This window comes from Bubalus kerabau, chromosome 16, assembly GCF_029407905.1.
Source record: "Bubalus kerabau isolate K-KA32 ecotype Philippines breed swamp buffalo chromosome 16, PCC_UOA_SB_1v2, whole genome shotgun sequence".
NCBI classification, from domain to species: domain Eukaryota; kingdom Metazoa; phylum Chordata; class Mammalia; order Artiodactyla; family Bovidae; genus Bubalus; species Bubalus kerabau.
In genome coordinates, this window is record NC_073639.1 from 28,072,456 (window position 1) to 28,095,156 (window position 22,701).

Consider the following 22,701-nt stretch of genomic DNA (forward strand, 5'->3'; position numbering starts at 1 on the left):
TCCCTACTTTCTTCAATTTCAGTCTGAATTTGGCAATAAGGATTTCATGATTTCAGCCACAGTCAGCTCCTGGTCTTGTTTTTGTTGACTGTATAGAGCTTCTCCATCTCTGGCTGCAAAGAATATAATCAATCTGATTTCTGTATGGACCATCTTCCATGGCAAAAAAAAGGGAGAAACAGTGTCAGACTTTATTTTTTTGTGCTCCTAAATCACTGAAGATGATGGTTGCAGCCATGAAATAAAAGATGCTTACTTCTTGGAAGGAAAGTTATGATTAACATAGACAGCATATTAAAAGGCAGAGAAATTACTTTGCCAACAAAGATCTGTCTAGTCAAGGCTATGGTTTTTCCAGTAGTCAGGTATGGATGTAAGATTTGGACTGAACTTTCTTTATAGAATTGATGCTTTTGAACTGTGGTGTTGGAAAAGACTCTTGAGAGTACCTTGGACAGCAAGGAGATCCAACCAGTCCATCCTAAAGGAAATCAGTCCTGAATATTCATTGGAAGGACTGATGCTGGAGCTGAAACTCCAATACTTTGGCCACCTTATGTGAAGAGCTGACTTATTTGAAAAGACCCTGATGCTGGGAAAGATTGACGGTGGGAGAAGAGGACGACAGAGGATGAGATGATTGGATGGCATCACCGACTCAATGGACATGGTTTGGGTAGACTCCGGCAGTTGGTGTTGGACAGGCAGGCCTGGCGTGCTGCAGTTCATGGGGTTGGAAAGAGTCAGATACGACTGAGCAACTGAACTGAACTGGGCTGGATTCAATATGGAATCCCAGTTTCTATCTTGATATGTCTCACAAAGGAGCATGTTTAGTTTTAAGAATTCACATCTCCTCATGAGCACTGTGTTACCCATTATGGATTGTGGGAAAGTCTCTCTAATACTTAAGGAATTGATTCTACCAGATGAGATATGTGCATCAATAATTGTGACCTAAAGATCAGGTAGCTCACTCCACCTAGATGAGAAGAAAATGAATGCTTAAGAAGCCAAAGGGTTAGCCTAAAATATTGGCTATTAATAATAAAGAAGAAAATGAATACTGCATGGATAAATGTGAGAATATTCAAGTCGTTGCTAAGCACACAATAGTTTTAAGGAAATGTATTTTAATTCCTCACACTCAACTTTCATACCTACTCCATATTAACACTGATCTACTTAAAATGCTATTTTAAAAACATACCTTCTTCATTTTACAAAAGAAAAGCGTAACAGGCTTTCATCCAAAATTTCACTAAAATGACGTTGTTTAGGATCTGAAGTGTCCATGGTACCACCCAAATAACAAAGACACTGAGAAGGCAATATACTGAAGAACATCTAAAGGAATTATTCCTAAAGTAGAAATAACAAGCCGTGGGGTTTGTGTGTCTCCTGCTTCACAAGACCAATATAAACAATTTTCCAAAGTGCTTATAGAAACTGTCCCTTAGCTAGCAGTTTATGAGTTTTTGTGAAGAAAAGGACTTAATTTAATGTATCAGTTTTATCCATTAAGCTATCTGAAACTAATTTTGATATAAGTAAGGTGTGGTAATTTAAAAAACCCATGTGAACAAATAATCCATCAATATTTAGTGCATAGTCCATCTAGTCCACTGATTAGCAGTAACATCTCTGTTTAAACCATCTTCCTTTAGTATGTGGGCCTGCTTCTTAGATTTTTATTCTGTTTCCCTATTTTATTTGCCTTTCTTGTATGATTTTCATGCAATCTCTGACATCTATACCTTTTCAATAAGTTGCTACATTTGGAACTGGAATAGCCTATTCCTTCTTTCTCTTTAGGAAATCTTTTGTCATTCTTAATGTTTTGCTCTTCCAAAAGAGCATTGTTTTGCTCTTTTCTTGTTTATTGTTTGCTCCTTTATTAATAAACACATTAATTGTTTATCCCAATTAATGTTGGAATAAAGTCATCAAGTGGGAAAAGTATACTGTTGTGATTATAATTAGAATCATATTAAATCCATACCCCAATTTAGAGACAACTGTCTTTTTAATATGATTTTTAACCTATGATACAACTATTTTTTCAAACCATTGTGTCTTTCAGTAAATAGTCTAATTTTCTGTAAAAGATCTTATAGTACTTTTGTTCAACTTATTCATAATTTATTTTGTTTTTGATACTATTCTATCTTTTGAGATCATGTATTATAATTGTTTCTTGTTGGTAAATAGAATTCATTTGATTTTAATATATTAACTTTGTGTGTGACAACTAGGTTATTGATATTGATACAATCTACTGGTATTATTCAGCTTTCCCTTATTTTGCTTGTATTGGTTTGTTTGCATATATGTGTTTTTAGTTCCATGTAATTTTATTACACTTGTAAGCTTTTGTGTCTACCACTACAGTTAAGATGCAGAACAGTTTCATTACCATAATGATCCTTCCTGTTTTTTTTTTTTTTTTAATATATATAATTAGATTCATCTCCCTTCATCCCTTACCCCAATTTCTAACCTCTGGAAATCATGAATACATTCTTTATTTCTATAATTTAACATTCAAAGAAATTTAAGTAAATTAAGTTTTACAGTATGTGATCTTTTAATATGGACTTTTTTCACACAACATAACTCCCTGGAGGCCCTCAAAGATTTTACATAATACTTCAATAGTTTGTTCTTTTTTTTTTTTTTTTTCCCACCCCTAGTTTGTTCTTTTTTATGTCTGGGTAGTATTCCATGGTATGGATGTACCACATTGTGGTTAATTTCAGTGTTTGACTGAAATAAAGTTACAATATACATCTGTAAAAAGGTTTTGTGTGAACAGAAATTTCCATTTCTCTGGGTTAAATGCTCAAGAGTACCAGTGCTGTATCATATGGTAATCACACATTTAGTTTAATTTTTTACAAAACAGAAACAGCCAAATTGTTTTTCAAAGTGACTCTATCATTTTATTTTTCCCACCAATAAGTACATGAATGACCCCCACTTTCTGTACAGGTAGTCCGCAATAGTTGCTCTAGAATGTTAGCTCTGGGGAAAGTCAGCCATTCTAAATGACTGCTCTGAAACTGACATGCTACAAAACACTCAAAGCCCATGGAGAAGTCTTGAAAGAGAGACAGCATGTGTAGAGACAGGAAAGTATCAGAGTGCCAGGACTGTAAGAGAAGCCTCAGGTGCCATGCCATTTCTTGTGGGAAAGATAAGTCAAGCCCTTCTTGAAACCCTGACTCACAAAATTAAGAACATAATAAAATCACAGTTTTAAGACATTAAGTTTTTGGAGAAGGATGCAAATGGTAGACAGTTCAGAAAAATTATGTATTATTTTTATAAGCATTTTAAGGGATAATCTTTGATATTAACATTCTTGTTTTACTAAAGTACTTTTAAACATGAAAAGCAAAGTATTTCAATGTTAAATATAAAAGTGGAAAATGATATGAACACACAAGTCAAGAAACATAAAAGACTAATAGACATGAGTATAATGAATTATACAGCTTTGCTAGTAATAGAAATTAAAACAAAAAATCCCAAAGACCATCGCCAAGAAAAAGAAATGCAAAAGGCAAAATGGTTGTCTGAGGAGGCTTTACAAATAGCTGAGAAAAGAAGACAAGCTAAGGACAAAGGAGAAAGTAAAGCTATACCCATCTGAATGCAGAGTTCCAAAGAATAGCAAAGAGATATAAGAAAGCCTTCCTCAGTGATCAATGGAAAGAAATAGAGGAAAACAATAGAATGGGAAAAAACAAGAGATCTCTTCAAGAAAATTAGAGATACCATGTGAACATTTCATGCAAAGGTGAGCACAATAAAGGACAAAAATGGTATGGACCTAGCAGATGCAGAAGATATTAAGAAAAGGTGGCAAGAATACATGGAAGAACTATACAAAAAAGATCTTCATTACCCGGGTAACCACAATGGTGTGATCACTCACCTAGAGCCAGATGTCCTGGAATGCAAAGTCAAGTCAGCCTTAGGAAGCATCAGTACAAACAAAGCTAGTGGAGGTAATGGAATTCCTACTTCAAGTCCTAAATTTCAAGTCCTAAAAGATGATGCTGTGAAAGTGCTGCACTCAATATGCTAGCAAATTTGGAAAACTCAGCAGTGGCCACAGGACTGGAAAAGGTCAGTTTTCATTCCAATCCCAAAGAAATGCAATGCCAAAGAATGTTCAAACTACCCACAACTGCACTCATCTCACATGCTAGCAAATAATGCTCAAAATTCTCCAAGCCAGGCTTTAACAGTACATGAACTGTGAACTCCCAGATGTTAAAGCTGGATTTACAAAAGGCAGAGGAACCAGAGATCGATCAAATTGCCAACATCTGTTGGATCATCGAAAGAGCAAGAGAGTTCCAGAAAAACATCTACTTCTGCTTTATTGACTATGCCAAAGCCTTTGAGCTTGTGGATCACAACAAAATGTGGAAAATTCTTAAAGAGAGGGGGATACCAGACCACCTTACCTGCCTCCTGAGAAATCTGTATGCAGGTCAAGAAGCAAAAGTTAAAACCAGACATGGAACAATGTCCAGATTGAGAAAGGAGTACGTCCAGGCCATACATTGTCATCCTGCTTATTTAACTTATGTGCAGAGTACATCATGCAAAATTCCAGGCTGGATGAAGCACAAGCTGTAATCAAGATTGCTGGGAGAAATATCAATAACCTCAGATATGCAGATTATACCACCCTCATGGCAGAAAGTAAAGAGGAACTGGAGAGCTGCTTGATGAAAGTCAAAGAGAAGAGTAAAAAACTTGGCTTAAAGCTCAATATTCAGAAAACTAAAATCACGGCATCTGATCCTATCACCTCATGGCAAATAGATGGGAAAACAATGGAAACAGTGACAAACTTTATTTTCTTGGGCTCACAAATCACTGCAGATGATGACTGCAGCCATGAAATTAAAAGACACTTGCTCCTTGGAAGAAAAGCTGTGACCAACCTAGACCTAGCATATTAAACCTAGCATATTAAAAAGCAGAGACATTACTTTCTAGACCTAGCATATTGTTGCTGCTGCTGCTGCTGAGTCGCTTCAGTCGTGTCCAACTCTGTGTGACCCCATAGACGGCAGCCCACCGGGCTCCCCCATCCCTGGGATTCTCCAGGCAAGAACACTGGAGTGGGTTGCCATTTCCTTCTCCAATGCATGAAAGTGAAGAGTGAAAGTGAAGTCACTCAGTCATGTCCAACCCTCAGTGACCCCATGGACTGCAGCCTTCCAGGCTCCTCCATCCATGGGATTTTCCAGGCAAGTGTACTGGAGTGGGGTGCCATTGCCTTCTCATATTAAAAATCAGAGACATTACTTTGCTAACAAAGGCCCATCTAGTCAAAGCTATGATTTTTCCAGTAGTCATGTATGGATGTGAGAGTGGACCACAAACAGAGCTGAGCACTGAATAATTGATGCTTTTGAACTGTGGTGTTGAATAAAACTCTTGAGAGTCCCTTGGACTGAAAGGAGATCAAACCACTCAATTCTAAAGGAAATCAGTCCTCAATTTTCATTGGAAGGACTGATACTGAAGCTCCCATACTTTGGCCACCTGATGTGAAGAACTGACTCATTGTAAAGATCCTGATGTTGTGAAAGATTGAAGGCATGAGGAGAAGTGGACAACAGAGGATGAGATGGTTGGATAGCATCACCAACTCAAAGGACATGAGTTTGAGCAAGCTCTGGGAGATGGTGATGGACAGGGAAGACGAGTGCTGAAGTATATGTAATATTTTGTGAATTCTACATTCTACACTTACAATAAATTACATATTTTGACATCTAAATGCAAATTTTACTACATTTCTACATGTTAATTTTAAGCCATCAGCAATAATCATTACCAGAATAATAAATTATTAAATGTTTGAGATTCTTAGGCTGATACAAATGGGCTGAATATTTTAAGGAAAAGTAAAGTAAATGCTATGAAAATTTATTAGAATTGTTAAAACATGTAGAATTTCCTTTCATTCCGGCACCATAAGAGAATAAATTATCTGGAGATAAATGTTATAACCCTTTTCTCTGGTAACTTCATCAGGAATTAATTACCTAGAAAATAGTTTTCTGTTTAATACTGAAGAGTTTAAAAAAGTTCATCATCCTCCCCCTCTCCCCAAAGAGAATTCTGTATATTCTTCTTCTTAGATTCTTTAATATAGTACTTCTCTTTCTTCCTGTGTATGTAGAAACAGATAAAATACAATACACTTAACATCAACAGAAATATTGTTGTAACCTTTGCATATTTTCCACTGAGTTTTGAACAAAAATGTTTTTATAGGTATGTATCATTAATACTACCTTTTTATAGGCCTCTGTGACCAATATAGCAGCTGCAGCTTAAAAGAATTAGCACAGAAAAGAGAAAATGTTATCTCTTAAAATTTTGTTTTCCTTACTCAACCATAATTGTTTGTTAATGATTTTTTTATTACCTATTTTTCTTTTCTTTTCCTCTCTCTACTCTTCTCCTCATGGTATTCTGTGTTTACAGCACCTAATGTGTGAAAAAGAAAAGATAAAGGCTTGTATTTCTTTACATAGCCCTTATATATTTATTAAGTGTTTCTTATTTTCCCATTATAAAACAGAACATCAACAGCAAAAGAACATTTAGTTCTATTTGGTAACATTGGTGGAATAAGACTTTCCTCCTTAATTCTGTCTTTTATTCTTTCATGTCAGAAATATTTATTACAAAATCTAGAATGGATAAAACACTAAACTAAGTGTTGGGTGCATGATTCTGAAGAATAAAAAATTAATTTCATACCCCAATTAGAGCTCATATTCTCATAGAGAAAATTGGCTTGAAATAAATATTTTTTTTACATTCATTAAGAGTAAAAATAAATCTGATCAATGAAAAACTGATCTCTGTCAGTTAAAGGATTCTCAGGGCCTATAAGGTAGAAACAAGCCAGATGCTGAATAGAAAATATCTGTTTTTCAGACTAGACCCTAACACAGTTCTCTATTTCTTTTTTATTCTCAATGAGCATGGAAGTTGATATCCTGTAAAATGTCCTTAGTAAGTACCTAAAATAAATTCATTGCTCTCAGGTTAAATTAGTTGAGATTTCTTTTTTAGTCATCTAAAGGAAAGTATGGGTTCCTTAATAGTCAACACAATTCTTAGGTAAAAATTTTCTGAGGACATTGGTTGAAAGTATTTACGGTTTTACTCATTAATTATAACATATGTTATTAATATATTATACAACCAAATAAGGCATATGGTTTAACAGTCAACAACTTGTGGCATATATGTTGTTTGGATTCTTTTAAAGGCAGTATCTTTCTGGTAAGAAAAATCCCCAGTATTATCTACTACACACACAAAAATAAATAAATAAAATAAAATCAGTGTATTCTCAACATATAAGTAGTGAGCTCTTACTAAAGTCATGTGGCAATTAAAACAAAAATAACAGATCAATACTTCAAAATAGTTTCTCCTATGAAAGTGTATATTCTGGTGCTATATTTGATTCCACTGCTGTTGTCATTGCTGTAACTCTTCAGAAACACTCATTTTAAATTCCCTTAGCTAACATTTATTAGTATTCAAAATGACTAGGCAGTGTCCTAAATTCTGTACTAATGTAAATTCATTCCATTTATAAGAGAAGCCTATGATTTAGGTGCTACTGTTATCCACACTTTAAGAAGAGACCAACTCTCAGAGAGGATACATACCTCGGTCAAGGTCTTCTAGCTGGCAGAGCTGGGATTTGCTCCATGACGTCTAGCTCCAGATTCTGGATATTTAATTATGAAGCTATGTCTTTCTATACAAACCTAGGGAACATTTTAAGTATGTTATCATTGGTGACAATTTTTTTGAGGATGATTTTGCTACTTGGAAAGAGCCAAATATAATTTAAAATTACATCTGGTAAAAAACATGGATATTCATGCTTGGCAACAGCCATTTGAAAACTCAATTTTCAAGAATGAGATGAATTTTTATATAGCCTGTAAACAGCTCCTATAACAATTCTAAAATAAGTAAAGTCAAAAATAGTATTTAAGGAAAATTATTTTATAGTGGCACAGAGAAACTATTGCTAAAGTGAAAACCCGCACTTAGACATAGAGTTTAAGTTCACTCATTGTATACTCCTTTCTGGCACAGTGCCTACATTTTTAGTTTTGAATGTTTAATTGTTTAATAAATTCCTTGTGTGTATCTTGCTTAGAACATTTCCTTGGCAAATTGTATTGTGAGGAAATATATAACTTGAAAATTTTATATAATTTCAGTATACAAAAAAGTAATATGAATTAATTTTCCATATTTAAATGTTACCATAAAAAAAGCATTTTTACATATCTAATCAGGTCTTTGTAAAAATTATCCCTGAATAATAAGGAATAGTGAGATCATTTCAATTAAGGTTCCTCCTGTAATAAAAAGAAAACAGCATGTTCAAACACAGTAATTTAGGATATTTTAATAAACGGGTTATTTTCAAATGTTTAGGCAGTGTTAAAAGAAAACAAGAAGGTTTGAGACTTATAGTGGAAACCCCTCATCATTCCCAGGCCTCTTAGAGAAGATAAGAACTAACTGAGAGATCGTAGACATAACTATAGGAAGAAGCCATTTAGCAAGAACTGCAGCCTGAAATGCGGCCTTTGCTAACTTAAGATCTGGATGGAGACATTAAGCTGAGAAAATAAATAACTTAAAGTCTTTCCTTCCTCTCACTCCTATTTCCTGTTGGTGCTTTCCTTTGGCTAAATTCAAGTTTTAACAGACAGAGTAAAGGAGTTCTGCTGATGGAATGCACAGTGATTCGCATGCTCACACACAGACCAAGTTGGAAAAGGGTAGAAAGTTGGTACAACAGGTCTCTGAAGTTGGGTTAAAGGTAAACTTCTTCTACGATATGAATGTATTGCTTCAGAGTTGCTTTCAAACTGTGTTTCGTTGTGGGATAATAAGTATGATGTCATATTCATTTCTGTGAAACAGGATTATTTTCATGTTACCCTTATAAAACCACTTGAAAAAGCAGTTTATTTTTTTCCCTCTGATTCATTTCCTTTATTCTATCTTGAATCTACTCAAGTCAGAAATTTCTCCCATTAATCCATTGAAATTGGGCCTGTCCATGTTGACAGCTTCCTCCACATTGCTAAATTCAACATTAAGCTTTCAGTATTTGACCCAGCTGACTGGAAAAAGTCAGTTTTCAGTCCAATCCCAAAGAAAGGCAATGCCAAAGAATGCTCAAACTACCACACAATTGCACTCGTCTCACATGCTAGTAAAGTAATGCTCCAAATTCTCCAAGCCAGGCTTCAGCAATACGTGAACCATAAACTTCCAGATGTTCAAGGTGGTTTTAGAAAAGGCAGAGGAACCAGAGATAAAATTGCCAACATCTGCTGGATCATCAAAAAAGCAAGGGAGTTCCAGAAAAACATCTATTTCTGCTTTATTGAATATACCAAAGCCTTTCACTGTGTGGATCACAATCAACTGTGGAAAATTCTGAAAGAGATGGGAATACCAGACCACCTGATCTGCCTCTTGAGAAATCTGTATGCAGGTCAGAAAGCAACAGTTAGAATTGGACATGGAAAAACAGATTGGTTCCAAACAGGAAAAGGAGTACGTCAAGGCTGTATATTGTCACCCTGCTTATTTAACTTCTATGCAGAGTACATCATGAGAAACGCTGGGCTGGAAGAAGCACAAGCTGAAATCAAGATTGCCGAGAGAAATATCAATAACCTCAGATATGCAGATGGCACCACCCTTATGGCAGAAAGTGAAAAGGAACTAAAAAGCCTCTTGATGAAAGTGAAAGAGGAGAGTGAAAAAGTTGGCTTAAAGCTCAACATTCAGAAAACAAAGATCATGGCATCTGGTCCCATCACTGCATGGGAAATAGATGGGGAAACAGTGGACAGTGTCAGACTTTATTTTTTTGGGCTCCAAAATCACTGCAGATGGTGATTGCAGCCATGAAATTAAAAGACGCTTACTCCTTGGAAGGAAAGTTATGACCAACCTAGATAGCATATTCAAAAGCAGAGACATTACTTTGCCAACAAAGGTCTGTCTAGTCAAGGTTATGGTTTTTCCAGTGGTCATTTATGGATGTGCGAGTTGGACTGTGAAGAAAGCTGAGCACGGAAGAATTGATGCTTTTGAAGTGGTGTTGGAGAAGACTCTTGAGAGTCCCTTGGACTGCAAGGAGCTCCAACCAGTCCATTCTAAATGAGATCAGTCCTGGGTGTTCTTTGGAAGGAATGATGCTAAAGCGGAAACTCCAGTACTTTGGCCACCTCATGAGAAGAGTTGACTCATTGGAAAAGACTCTGATGCTAAGAGGGATTGGGGGCAGGAGGAAAAGGGGACGACAGAGGATGAGATGGCTGGACAGCATCACGGACTCCTTGGACGTGAGTTTGGGTGAACTCTGGGAGTTGGTGATGGACAGGGAGGCCTGGCGTGCTGCAATTCATGGGGTCGCAAAGAGTCGGACACGACTGAGCGACTGAACTGAACTGAACTGATCACTCAGGGCACCAGTCCATGCCACATCCTTTTCATCTCACTTGTGAATATTATGCCCATAAATTTGATCATTTTATTTGAGTATCATCCTTTGAATGTTGATATAATTTATAAAAATATTATCCTTCATTTTTGATACTGATATTTTGTATCTTGTCATTTCATGATCAATCTAACCAGAATTTTATATTTTTAAACTTTTTTCAAAGGAGCAACTTTTGGCTTCATTGATTTATTTTATATTTTTTGTTGCTTTTTATTTTATTGATTTCTGTTCTTATCTGCATTATTTTCTACTTTGCTTTTGCCTAAAAAAACTCTTTAAGGTGGAAACTTATACCAGATATAACCTAACTATGCCCAAATCTGGACTGCTACCTGTTTTTTGTGAATTAAATATTATTGGACCTTAGAAACATGCTCATTTATTTATGTATTATCTGGATCTGTTTTTATGTAGACTATGTAATTCTTTTAAAATAATTATTATAATTATTTTACCCTATTAATTAACTTGCTAGATTCTACCTCTGAACTTTCTCCATGCTGTAGGTGACAACAGATTAATTCTTTACACAGTTCTTTCAGCTTCCAGTTGATGGTTTTATTTAAGGCCACTGGAGTCTTCTCAATGTATATGAAGTGGGCATGCTGGTATTGGGAGTAATTTTTAATGTAGATTTATTGGTTTAATCCTTTTGAGTCTCCCTGTCTTAAAGGATTCTCCCTCTATCTTCACATCTGATCTTCCAGATCTGAAATCTGTCTCCTAGCACCTCATATTCCAGTAAGCTTCTGTTCTTGTGCTGTCTGAACTGTGTGAAGAGTAAGCAGTACCTTCTAATAGACAGCAGCAAGCTCAAAATATTATCTTTGCACTTTCTGCCCTTCAGGAATAAAATCCTTCTAGTTCATCTATCTTGTCATCACTCTCCACCCTTTGGAATACTTTAAAAAACTGATTTGGTGACATTTTATAATTATCTGTGGGAGGGTTAGTTCAATCAAGATATCCTGACATGACTAGAAGGGAGAATTATTTACCCTACAATTTTTTCTTCTTACTTTTGATATTCTCTATGAAGGATAGTATAAATTATGCACATATTATTCCATCTTCAAAGAAAAGTGTGGTACTCAGTCTAAAGCAATATCATCTAACCTTAATCTACTACAGAGTTCCCACCTCCAGAAATCTTATTTCAGAAGATTTTAAAAATAGTTCTGCTAGGCTGATTAGTGGACGTAAAACCTGTGTGATTTGTGCAGAATTGCTTGATACTGAAAATAAGAATATAACCTTAAAAATATGTACTCTTTTCCCACTCAACAGGGGGAAATATGAGCAGTTTTCCTGGGAGAAAGATTCCTGATCCCAAACCCATAATGCCTCTAGTTATCTTAGCAATGGGATAAAGGTAAATGTACAAGAGTATTATTGAAATTCCAATATTGAAGAAATAATATATTCAACTTCTGTAAATACATCCAATTTGTATCTTCATTTTTTTTGATAGATAAGAAGTGATTTATTAGAATATAATACTTGTGAGGCTTACAAGTAGGTGGGGTAGAAGGTGCAGTGCCTCAGTTACTTAGGGGGCTACAGTTTTAAAATAAAAAGAAAAGTGGAGAGGGGAACAGACCACCTTCTTCCATATTCTTGAGTAGATGATGCACTTCCATCATCAGCTCCTTCTCCAGGTTGGGCAGAGGAGTTTTCTTGTACATACATAGTAAAGCCAGGACTGTCATGGTATATGGAAAAATTATTTCATGTCTTAGTACAATGAAGGTCTTTAAGTTTGAAATGTCACTTTTCCAGTAATTATTGTTTCTTATGTGTGCAGAGAGCATGACCAAGAGATCATTAACTTACTGAGTTCATTGGGCAGGATGTAGTGAGCCACAACTGTTTTATTGTTTTGGAGCATGTCTCATGCTTCTACTGCCTGGGTTTCATTGGTAAGCAAGCCTGCTTAGTTTCATGGTTAAGCAAACTGGTTTCTTGAGTAATGATTAAATTACAGTGGTCTCCTTTACTCCTGTATTTTTATTTACTTACAATTCTCTAGTGGAATTCATAACCTACATTGTCCTTTTAATCTGTCCCTAACAGTAGCACGTATCAATACTTCATTACTTTTTAAACTTTTTTTAATTACATATTTTAATTGGAAGCTAATTACAATATTGTAGTGTTTTTTGCAAAACATTGACATGAATCAGCCATGGGTGTACATGTGTCCCCCATCCTAAACTCCCGTCCCATCTCCCTCCCCATACCATCCCTCAGGGTTGTCCCAGTACACCAGCTTTGAGTGCCCTGTTTCATGCATCGAACTTGGACTGGTGATCTATTTTGCATATGGTAATATACATGTTTCAATGCTATTCTCTCAAATCATCCCACCCTCACCTTCTCCCACAGAATCCAAAGTCTGTTCTTTATATCTGTGTCTCTTTTGCTGTCTCACATATAGGATCATCTTTACCATCTTTCTAACTTCCATATATATATGTTAATATACTGTATTGGTGTTTTTCTTTCTGACTTACTTCACTCTGTATAATAGACTCCAGGTTCATCCACCTCATTAGAACTGATTCAAAGATGTTCTTTTTTAATAGCTGAGTAATAGTCCATTGTGTATATGTACCACAGCTTTCTTAACCATTCATCTTGCGATGGACATCTAGGTTGCTTCCACGTTCTGGCTATTGTAAACAGTGCTGCAATGAACATTGGGGTACACGTGTGTCTTTCAATTCTGGTTTCCTTGGTATGTATGCCCAACAGTGGGATTGCTGGGGGTGTGGCAGTTCTATTTCCAGTTTTTTAAGGAATCTTCACAGTGTTCTTCATAGTGGCTGTACTAGTTTGCATTCCCACCAACAGTGTAAGAGGGTTCCTTTTTCTCTGCACCTTCTCCAGCATTTATTGTTTGTAGACTTTTGGATTGCAGCCATTCTGACTGGCGTGAAATGGTACCCCCATTGTGGTTTTGATTTCATTTCTCTGATAATGAGTGATGTTGAGCATCTTTTCATGTGTTTCTTAGCCATCTTTATGTCTTCTTTGGACAAATGTCTGTTTAATTTTTTGGCCCATTTTTTGATTGGGTCATTTATTTTTCTGGAATTGAACTGCAGGAGCTGCTTGTATGTTTTTGAGATTAATTCTTTGTCAGTTGCTTCATTTGCTATTGTTTTCTCACATTCTGAAGGCTGTCTTTTTTACCTTGCTTATAGTTTCCTTCGTTGTGCAAAAGCTTTTAAGTTTAATTAGGTCCAATTTGCTTATTTTTTATTTTATTTCCATTACTCTGGGAGATAGATTATAGAGGATCCTGCTGTGATTTATGTCAGAGTGTTTTGCCTATGTTTTTCTCTAGGAGTTTTATAGTTTCTAATCTTATATTTAGATCTTTAATCCATTTTGAGTTTATTTTGGGGTATGGTGTTAGAAAGTGTTCTAGTTTCATTCTTTTACAAGTGGTTGACCAGTTTTCCCAGCACCACTTGTTAAAGAGATTGTCTTTTCTGCATTGTATATTCTTGCCTCCTTTGTCAAAGATAAGGTGTTCCTAGGTGTGTGGATTTATCTCTGGGCTTTCTATTTTCTTCTTTTGATCTATTTTTCTGTCTTTGTGCCAGTGCCACACTGTCTTGATGACTGTAGCTTTGAAGTATAGTCTGAAGTCAGGCAGGTTGATTCCTCCAGTTCCATTCTTCTTTGTCAAGATTGCTTTTGCTATTCAAGGTTTATTTTATTTCCATACAAATTGTGAAATTATTTGTTCTAGTTCTGTAAAAAATACCATTGGTAGCTTGATAGGGATTGCATTGAATCTATAGATTGCTTTGATCTCATTTTCACTATATTGATTTCACTGTACTCATTTTCACTATGCTGGTTTTCACTATATATTGATTTTTCCAATCCATGAACATGGTATATTTCTCCATCTATTTGTGTCCTCTTTGATTTCTTTCATCACTGTTTTATAGTGTTTTTCTTTCATCAGTGTTTTTCTATATATAGGTCTTTTGTCTCTTTAGGTGGATTTATTTTTAAATATTTTATTATTTTCATCACAATGGTGAATGAGATTGTTTCCTTAAACTCTCTTTCTGTTTTCTCATTGTTAGTGTATAGAAATGCAAGGGATTTCTGTGTATTAATTTTATATCCTGCAAATTTGCTACATCAATTGATTAGCTCTAGTAATTTTCTGGTGGTGTCTTTAGGGTTTTCTATGTAGAGGATCATGTCAACTGCAAACAGTGAGAGTTTTGCTTCTTCTTTTCCAAACATGATTATTTTTATTTCTTTTTCTTCTCTGATTCCTGTGGCTAAACTTCCAAAACTATGTTGAATAGTAGTCATGAAAGTGGGCAACCTTGTCTCATTCCTGACTTTAGGGGAAATGCTTTCAATTTTTCCCCATTGAGGATGATGTTTGTTATGGGTTTATTATATATTGCTTTTATTATGTTGACATAGGTTCCTTCTATGCCTGCTTTATGGAGGGTTTTTTTTTTATCATAAATGGATGTCAAAGTTTGTGAAAGGCGTTCTCAGCATCTATTGAGATAATCATATGATTATTATCTTTCAGTTTGTTAATATGATGTATCAAATCGATTGATATGGGAATATTGAAGAATCCTTACATCCCTGGGATATACCCACTTGGTCATGATGTATGATCTTTTTAATATGTTGCTGGATTCTGTACCCTAGAATTTTGTTCAGGATTTTTGCATCTATGTTCATCAGTGATATTGGCCTGTAGTTTTCTTTTTTTGTGGCATTTTTGTCTGGTTTTGTTATTAAGGTGATGGTGGCCTCATAGAATGAGTTTGGAGGTTTACCTTCCTCTGCAATTTTCTGGAAGAGTTTGAGTAGGATAGGTGTTCAGTAAAGTTCAGTCGCTCAGTCGTGTCCGACTCTTTGTGACCCCATGAATCGCAGCACACCAGGCCTCCCTGTCCATCACCAACTCCCGGAGTTCACCCAGGCTCACATCCATCGAGTCACTGATGCCATCCAGCCATCTCATCCTCTGTCGTCCCCTTTTCCTCTTGCCCCCAACCCCTCCCAGCATCAGAGTCTTTTCCAATGAGTCAACTCTTCGCATGAGGTGGCCAAAATACTGGAGTTTCAGCTTCAGCATCAGTCCTTCCAATGAAAACAAAAGACTGATCTCCTTTAGGATGGACTGGTTGGATCTCCTTTCAGTCCAAGGGACTCTCAAGAGTCTTCTCCAACACCACAGTTCAAAAGCATCAATTCTTTGGTGCTCAGCCTTCTTCACAGTCCAACTCTCACATCCACTGGAAAAACCATAGCCTTGACTAGATGGACCTTTGTTGGCAAAGTAATGTCTCTGCTTATCAATATGCTATCTAGGTTGGTCATAACTTTCCTTCCAAGGAGTAAGCGTGTTTTAATTTCATGGCTGCAGTCACCATCTGCACTGATTTTGGAGCCAAAAAAATAAAGTCTGGCACTGTTTCCACTGTTTCCCCATGTATTTCCCATGAAGTGATGGGACCAGATGCCATGATCTTCGTTTTCTGAATGTTGAGCTTTAAGCCAACTTTTTCACTCTCCACTTTCACTTTCATCAAGAGGCTTTTTAGTTCCTCTTCACTTTCTGCCATAAGGGTGGTGTCATCTGCATATCTGAGATTATTGATATTTCTCCCAGCAGTCTTGATTCTAGCTTGTGCTTCTTCCAGCCCAGTGTTTTTCATGATGTACTCTGCATGTAAGTTAAATAAGCAGGGTGACAATATACAGCCTTGACGTACTCCTTTTCCTATTTGGAGCCAGTCTGTTGTTCCATGTCCAGTTCTAACTGTTGCTTCCTCACCTGCATATAGGTTTCTCAAGAAGAAGGTCAGGTGGTCTGGTATTCCCATCTCTTTCATAATTTTCTACAGTTTATTGTGATCCACACAGTCAAAGGCTTTGGCATAGTCAATAAAGCAGAAATAGATGTTTTTCTGGAACTCTCTTGCTTTTTCCATGATAGGTGTTAACTCTTCTCTAAATTTTTGGTAGAATTCAACTGTGAAGCAATCTGATCCTGGGCTTTTTTTGTTGGGAGATTTTTGATTACAGTTTTGATTACTGTGCTTATGATGGGTCTGTTAACATTTTATATTTCTTCCTGGTTCAGTTTTGGAAGGTTATATTTTCCTAAGAATTTGTCCATTTCTTCCAAGTTGTCCATTTTATTGTCATATAATTGCTGATAGTAGTCTCGTATGATTCTTTGTATTTCTGTGTTGTTTGTGTGGTTTCTTCATTTTTGTTTCTAGTTTTGTTGATTTGATTCTTCTCCCTTTTTTTCTTGATGAGTCTGCCTTATTGTTTGTCTATTTTATTTATTTTCTCAAAGAACCAGCTTTATCTTTGTTGATTTTGGCTATGGTCTCCTTTGTTTCTTTTTTATTTCAGTTCAGCTCAGTCACTTAGTCGTGTCTGACTCTTTCTGACCCCACGAACCACAGTACACCAGGCCTCCCTGTCCATCACCACTCCCAGAGTCCATGCAAACCCATGTCCATCGAGGCAATGATGCCATCCAACCATCTCATCCTCTGTCGTCCCATTCTCCTCCTGCCCTCAATCTTCCCCAGCATCAGGGTCTTTTCCAGTGAGTCAGCTTTTCACATCAGGTGGCCAAAGTATTGGAGTTTCAGCCTTAGCATCTGTCCTTCCAATGAACACCCAGGACTGATCTCCTTTAGGATGGACTGGTTGGATCTCCTTGCAGTCCAAGGGACTCTCAAGAGTCTTCTCCAACACCACAGTTCAAAATCATCAATTCTTCAGTGCTCAGCTTTCTTTATAGTCCAAGTCTCACATCCATACATGACCACTGGAAAAATTATAACCTTGACTAGACGGAGCTTTATTGGCAAAGTAATGTCTCTGCTTTTAAATATGCTTTCTACGTTGTTCATAACTTTCCTTCCAAGGAGTAAGCATCTTTTAATTTCATGGCTGCAATCACCATCTGCATGGTTTTGGAGCCCAAAAAAATAAAGTCTGACACTGTTTCCACCGTTTCCCCATCTATTTGCCATGATGGGACTGGATGCCATGATCTTCGTTTTCAGAATGTTGAGCTTTAAGCCAACTTTTTCACTCTCCTCTTTCACCTTCATCAAGAGGCTTTTTAGTTCCTCTTCACTTTCTGCAATAGGGTGGTGTCATCTGCATATCTGAGGTTATTGATTTTTCTCCTGGCAACCTTGATTCAGGCTTGTGCTTCTTCCAGCCCAGCGTTTCTCATGATGTACTCTGCATATAAGTTAAGTAAGCAAGGCTATTTGATTTATTTCTGCCCTAATTTTTATGATCTCTTTCCTACTAACCCTGGGATTCTTCATTTCTTCTTTTTCTAGTTGCTTTAGGTGTAAAGTTATTTATTTGATTTTTCTCATGTTTCTTGAGGTAAGATTCTATCACTATGAACCCTCCCCTTACCATTGCTTTTACTGAATCCCATAGGTTTGGGGTTGTCATGTTTTTATTTTCATTTGTTTCTATGCAGAAAACTAAGATCATGGCATCTGGTCCCTTCACTTCATGGCAATTAGATGGGGAAACAGTTGAAACAGTGTCAGACTTTTTTTTTGGCAGCTCCAAAATCACTGCAGATGGTGATTGCCACCATGAAATTAAAAGATGCTTACTCCTTGGAAGGAAAGTTATGACCAACCTAGATAGCATATTCAAAGCAGAGACATTACTTTGCCAACAAAGGTCCATCTAGTCAAGGCTATGGTTTTTCCAGTGGTCCTGTATGGATGTAAGAGTTGGATTGTGAAGAAAGCTGAGCACTGAAGAATTGATGCTTTTGAATTGTGGTGTTGGAGAAGACTCTTGAGAGTCCCTTGGACTGCAAGGAGATCCAACCAGTCCATTCTGAAGGAGATCAGTCCTGGGTGTTCTTTGGAAGGACTGATGCTAAGGCTGAAACTCCAATACTTTGGCCACCTCATGTGAGGAGTTGACTCATTGGGAAAGACTCTGATTCTGGGAGGGATTGAGAGCAGGAGGAGAAGGGGATAACAGAGGATGAGATGGCTGGATGGCATCACGGACTTGATGGACGTGAGTTTGGGTGAACTCCGGGAGTTCGTGATGGACAGGGAGGCCTGTCGTGCTTCGATTCGTGGGGTCACAATGAGTTGGACATGACTGAGAGACTGAACTGAACTGATGCATATTTTGATTTCTTTTTTGATATCTTATGTGATTTGTTGGTTATTCAGAAATATGTTGTTTAGCTTCCATATGTTTGTATTTTTAATAGATTTTTTCCTGTAATTGACATCTAATCTCACTGCCATTGTGATCAGAAAAGATGCTTGAAATGATTTTATTTTATTATTATTATTATTATTATTTTTAATTTACCAAGGCTAGATTTATGGCCCAGGATGTGATCTATCCTAGAGAATGTTCCGTGAGCACTTAAGAAAAAGGTGAAATGCATTGTTTGGGGGTGAAATATACTATAGATATAAATTAGGTCTAACTGCTCCATTGTATCATTTAAAGTTTGTGTTTCCTTGCTAATTTTCTGTTTGGTTGATCAATCCATAGGTGTGAGTGGAGTATTAAAGTCTCCAACTATTATTGTGTTACTGTTAAATTCCCCTTTCATACTTGTTAGCATTTGCCTTACATATTGCATTGCTCCTATTTTGGGTGCATATATATTTATAATTGTTATATCTCTTTCTTGGATTGATCCTTTGATTATTATGTAGTGTCCTTCTTTTTCTCTTTTCATGGACTTTATTTCAAAGTCATTTTATCTAATACAAGTATTGCTACTCCTGCTTTCTTTTGGTCTCCATTTGCATGAAATATCTCTTTCCAGCCCTTCACCTTCAGTCTGTATGTGTCCCTTGGTTTGAGGTGAGTCTCTGGTAGATAGCATATATATGGGTCTTGTTCTTGTATCCATTTAGCCAGTCTTTGTCTTTTGGTTGGGGCATTTAACCCATTTACACATAAGGTAATTGTTGATAAGTATGATCCCATTGCCATTTACTTTGTTGTTTGGGGTTTGAGTTTATACAGCTTTCCTGTGTTTCATGTCTAGAGAAGATCCTTTGACATTTGTTGAAGAGCTGGATTGGTGGTATTGAATTCCCTCAGCTTTTGCTTGTCTGTAAAGCTTTTTATTTCTCCTTCATATTTGAACGAAATCCTTGCTGGTTATAGTAATCTGGTTGTAGGTTTTTCTCTTTCATCACTTTAAGTATGTCCTGCCATTTCCTTCTGGCCTGAAGAGTTTCTATTGAAAGATCAGCTCTTATCCTTATGGGAATCCCCTTGTGTGTTATTTGTTGCTTTTCCCTTACTGCTTTTAATATTTTCTCTTTGTTAATTTGATTAATATGTGTATTGGGGTGTTTTGCCTTGGGTTTTTCCTGCTTGGAACTCTCTGAGTTTCTTTGACTTGAGTTGCTATTTCCTTCCCCATTTTAGGGAAGTTTTCAACTACTATCTCCTCAAGTATTTTCTCATGGCCTTTATTTTTGTCTTCTCCTTCTAGGACTCCTATGTTTCAAATGTTGGGGCATTTAACATTGTCCCAGAGATCTCTGAGGTTGTCCTCATTTTTAATTCTTTTTTTCCTCTCTGCTTCATTTATTTCCACCATTCTATCTTCCACCTCACTTATCCTATCTTCTGCCTCAGTTATTCCACTGTTGGTTCCCTCCAGAGTGCTTTTGATCTCAGTTATTGCATTATTTATTATTAACTGACTCTTTTTTATTTCTTCCAGGTCCTTGTTAAACATTATTTGCATCTTCTCAATCCTTGTCTCTAGTCTATTTATCTGTAACTCCATTTTGTTTTCAAGATTTTGGATCATCTTTACTATCATTATTCTGAATTATTTTTCAGGTAGACTCCCTATCTCCTCCTCTTTGGTTTGGTTTGGTGGGCATTTATCATGTTCTTTTACCTGCTGAATATTTCTCTGCCTTTTCATCTTGTTTAGATTGCTGTGCTTGGGGTGGCCTTTCTGTAGGCTGGAAGTTTGTGATTCCTCTTTATTATGGAGCTTTCTCCCTGTGGGTGGGTTGGACTAGTGGCTTGTCAAGGTTTCCTGGTTAGGGAACATTGCATCTGTGTTCTGGTGGGTAGTGCTGGATCTCTTCTCTCTGGAGTTCAGTGAACTGTCCAGTAGTGATTTTGGGGGTGTCTATGGGTTTGTCATGGCTTTGGGAAGCCTGTATTTTAATGCTCAGGGATGTGTTCCTTTGTTGCTGGAGAATTAGCATGGTATGTCTTGCTCTGAAACTTGTTGGCTCTTGGGTGGAGCTTGGTTTCAGTGTAGGTATGGAGGCTTTTGGATGAGCTTTTGTCTATTAATGTTCCCTGGAATCAGGAGTTATCTGGTGTTCTCAGGTTTTGGATTTGAGCCTCCTGCCTCTGGCTTCCAGTCTTATTCTTACAGTAACCTCAAGACTTCTCCATCCACACAGCACAGGTGATAAAACATTTAGGTTAATGGTGAAAAGATTCTCCACAGTGAGGGACACCCATAGAGGTTCACAGAGTTACATGGAGAAGAGAAGAGGGAGGAGGGCGATGAAGAGGGAAGAGGGAGATAGAAGTGGCCAGGAGGAGAAGTTGGGGAGTCAAAAGGGAAGAGACCAATCTAGCCAGTAATCAGTTCCCTAAGTGTTCTCCACAGCCCAGAACACACAGAGAGATTCACAGAGTTAAGTAGAGAAGAAAATGGGGAGGGAGGAGATAGAGGTGACCTGGGGGAGAAAAGGGAGACTCAGAAAGGGAGAGAGCAGTCTATCCTATAGTCACACCCCTAAGTGAAAATGGATACTGAATATTAGATTCTTAAAGGTACAAAATTGATAACAAATACCAAAAAGCAAAGATTTTAAATCTAGAGTAGAGGTTAGACTCTCAAAAATACAATATTAAAAATACAAAAGAAAATCAATCACAAAATTTATAATATATATATATGAAATTTGCTTTAAAAATAGGGTCTTTATTTTTTGCAAGGTAATAGAAGGTTATAAAAATAAAAATTTAAAAAGTAATAAAGAACTTAAAATTTTTTTAAAATTAAAAAATGATAATAGTAAAAATATATCTAGGAATTTCTCCAGAACTGTTGTGGGCAGTATGGGGTCAGTTCAGTTTCAGATAGTTCCTTGTTCCAGCTTGTACTTCTTCTTAAAGTTTATAGGCCCCTTCCAATGCTTTGTCAGTGTTAACTACAAGGTTTTAATCTGTTTTACCTGTCTGTCCTAGAGTGGTTCCCTCTTCTTTGTTTATTTTGACTTTCTCTGTTTGTAACTCTCTTCAGTTTCTAATTTCCACCCTGACACAAGGGGGCGAAAGTGGTCACTTATTTAGGCTCACGTGTTGTGGGGAGGGAGGAAAACTGCAAACAAATATCACTGGCATGTGTGGGGAGTGCTCACAGTGAATGGACCACACTGGGTTTGCCCCAGCTCACAGCAGCATGTGCTTTCCAGTTCTACACTGCTCAGGCTCCAGGTTGCTCTGCAGGGTTACTGTCCAAAGTGAGCCCTGCATTTCATGTACTACCCAGGTCTAGGCTGCACAGGTTCAGGTTCGGGTACTCCATAAGGGCACAGACTAGGTTGAGAGTGCATTTTGTGCCCTTCCCAGGCCCAAGCAGCTCAGGCAACCAAGTGCTGGTGAACACACTGTCCCAGGTGGGCCATGCATTTAATTACCTCCCCCCGTCCCAGCTGCTTCATTTCCTGAGTGTGCCATGAGAGCACCATCTCAGGTGTGCTGTGTGTCTCCTCTGGGGAGCTGATCTCAAGCTGCGATGACATCTTCCCTCCTGGCACATGTCAACCGTCCAGAATCCCAGGAAGATATGGTTACCAACTAGGAGCCTGCTCACAGTTTGGTGGAGGATGCTGGTCTCTGGGGCCGAGATTGCCCCTTGCCTTCTGGCTCTGGCTTTCGTGTACCTACTTCTCAGCCTGCAGTGCTGGCGAGGGGCCTATATGCAGCTGGCTAGCTCTCCTTTGGTATTTGCTCAATCCTTTGTTCTGTGAGGGGGCCAGGCTGCACCTTAGGTG